The sequence below is a fragment of the Schistocerca serialis genome, chromosome 4 (assembly GCF_023864345.2).
Source record: "Schistocerca serialis cubense isolate TAMUIC-IGC-003099 chromosome 4, iqSchSeri2.2, whole genome shotgun sequence".
Classification (NCBI taxonomy): Eukaryota; Metazoa; Arthropoda; class Insecta; order Orthoptera; family Acrididae; genus Schistocerca; species Schistocerca serialis.
Genome location: NC_064641.1, coordinates 918,408,102 through 918,411,147, shown reverse-complemented (window position 1 = coordinate 918,411,147; position 3,046 = coordinate 918,408,102). Strand labels below are relative to the sequence as shown.

Genomic DNA, 3,046 nt, shown 5'->3' with positions numbered 1-3,046 from the left:
TGATGCTTCTGTGACAAATCCGTACACGTGACATAATGTCCACAGAGAATACGATGGAAGTAGTTTTGCTAGCGCAACATTTTGCAGCAATAAGCAAGGAATGGTGACAGGAAAGATAGACATCATCTGCAAATTTTTTTTTTGCATTTCTTATTTTCATCTCTAGTGCAACAAAAATTTGCGAGGGGTTATTAACGCCTTGATTAGGTCCTTCCTCAGATTTTTTCCGACCATCGAAACTGCAACTGAAATTTTAACTCATTTTTTAAAAATTATTTCACGTCATCTGTTGTGCAGGTTGACTACCCATTTACATTTAAAATATATTGTAGGGCTTGTCAAAGCGTGTAATACTTCTTCGTGATTCCCTGGGAATACGAGCGTTAATACTATATCCATACCATTTACATTACTTCCTAAATATGTATAAATATTATTAATTCATTGTGTACTTTTTATGTTTGTTCATGAATAACTACTCGACAGATGACCTCTTTAAAAGAGCCAGGATGTGTTTCTTACATCGTGGATGCATCATGGTTCCAAGCCATCTTGACCAGGTACTGGGCTAGTATTAGGCTGATAGAAAAAAAAAAGATACCACCTTTTGGATCCCCACTGTTCAATCCGCGAGAGACAGTTGCCTTGCTGGCTGCCTGCATTGGATATTGAAAGCTCGTTGAATCGGCAGTAATAGCTGTTCCTAGCGCGAGGCTGTCCTGCAGTATGATACACTTATTATTTCGGAGTAACATGCCGGAACATATTTTTACTATGATTTATGCGCCAAGATCGCTGTTGGGCTTGTTTGAGTTTCTCTACGTTTCTTTGAAATTGTCTTGAACACTGTAAATTATAAAGATTTCTTGGTACTATAATTATCCTGACTTCATTTAACAGATATTCAGCTATTTTGGTTTCATTTTTAGCTAGTGAAATGCGTTGCCCCTTTCATTATCTTTGTCTGAAACCATAGTGAACTTCGAAGATTTTGAAACACGGCATAACTCTGCCTAGTGTCGGATAAATCTGCTAATTTCCAACTATCAGAGATTTACTTTGATACGTTCTATGTAGGGAAAGTTGCCTACGTAGTATGGGCTTCTAATTTGTACCACTGCTATAAAATTCGTACCTATTGCCAAGTCCAACTTAAGTGAGGTCAGCGGTTTTCCTAATTTAATGAATTTAGTGGCTTAACTCAAAGTTTTTCACAAGATAATAATTTTACTGATCCCTTAACATTATGATGTGCAATTAAGTGAAATCAATTATAATAACAATGAAGTCTATAATAAAAGGAATTACAATGACGTTACAGTGAACTGAGGTTTGTTAACAGGTTTTATGCAATTTTACATCAATTACGTTTTACGAGGTAATGGTTTTCATTTAGAAAGTTTCTTTATGTTCTGAAAATGACGAAACGTTTAGCATTTGGATACATTCATGAATATTTAGCAGTTTAAACACAAAGTAGTTACATACAAATTGTTAAGAGTAGGAAGTTTCCCTTGTAACTAGTATGTATGTATACGAAGCCGAAAGTTGTTTACTGTGCATTAAATATGCAATATGCGCTCCGTCCTCAGGCCACAAGTAGCCCATCGGGACCATCCGACCGCCGTGTCATCCTAGGCTGAGTATGCAGATAGGAGGGGCGTGTGGTCAGCACACCGCTCTCCCTGTCGTTATGATGGTTTTCTTTGACCGGAGCCGCTATTATTCGCTCGAGTAGTTCCTAAATTGGCATCATGAGAATGAGTGCACCCCGAAAAATGGCAACAGTGTATGGCGGCCTGGTTGGTCACCCATCCAAGTACCGGTCATGCCCGACAGCGCTTAACTTCGGTGATCTGACGGGAACCGGTGTATCCACTGCGGCAAGGCCGTTGCCAAATATGCAATATGAGTACTGCAAATGTGGTTATGAAAGGAATCGATAAATTCGTTTTCTCCATCCCCCCACCCCGTCACCCACGTTACCTCTCCGTCCCTCCTCCTAGAAAATTCTGCATACAATTTATGTGCGAGGCTCTGCCAGGTGTACACCGAGCAGAAATAAGCAGTGTGTTATTGTGGAGAGGAGTCGCAACGCTACAGAACTGTACCGAAATGCAGGAAGCTCTGCAGAGGATCGAAGCTCGTGACACGGATTGGCAGCTGACCTTCAACTTAACCAAATCTAATTTGTAATAAATAGGCAGGAAGACACTTACTGTATAACTGCACGAGAGCGGAACACACGCAGGAATCAGTCATATCCATAAAGTATCTAGTAGTAAGTGTACGGAACGACTTAAAATGCAACGACTACGTAGAAGGCAGGCAGGACAGATGCCAGACTGAGGTTCACTGGAAGTTTAGTCCACCCGCTAAGGAGGTACCTTAAAAAATCCTCGTTCGACAAGTGCTTGTATGTTACTTGTCGGTCTGGGAGCTGTACCAGACAGGATTCATGAAGGAAACAGATAAGACCCGAAGAAAGACTATGCATTTCTGAGGCGTCTTGCCGCGGAATCGTGCGGCTCCCCCCGTCGCAGGTTCGAATCCTCGGACGTGGATGTGTGTTGTCCTTAGAGTAAGTTAGTTTCAGTTAGTTCAATTAGTGTGTAAGCCTAGAGACCGATGACCTCAGCAGTTTGGTCACATAGTCCTTACCGCAAATTTCCAAATTTTTTCCAACGCGTTTCTTTACAGGTTAATTCAGCAAGCATGAAAGAGTTACAGAGGTGTCCAGCTAACTCAGTGGCAGGCACTGCTAGAGACGAGCTATGTATCACGGTGTGGTTTATTGTTAAAATTCCGAGAGTTTATGGTCCTAGAGAAGTCATCCAGTATATTGCTTCCTGTTAACGTATATCTCGAAAAAAGAGCGTGAAAGTATGTTAAGAGAAATCGACAGTAAACAGAGGCTTACGAACGATCGTTTTATCGCTGATCCAATCGTGAGAGGAACAGGAAAGGGGGAGCTGGACGTGCTACTCACAGGAAGCTCCGTCACACACATAGTCGTTTGCGTAGTATCGATGTAGATGCAGACGTC

At 41.4% G+C, this 3,046-nt stretch overlaps 1 pseudogene; it reads right to left on the bottom strand.

Annotated features, from left to right (window-relative positions):
- Positions 1 to 1,779: 1,779 nt before the first annotated feature.
- On the bottom strand, positions 1,780 to 1,897 carry LOC126476864 (5S ribosomal RNA; annotated as a pseudogene).
- Positions 1,898 to 3,046: the final 1,149 nt, after the last annotated feature.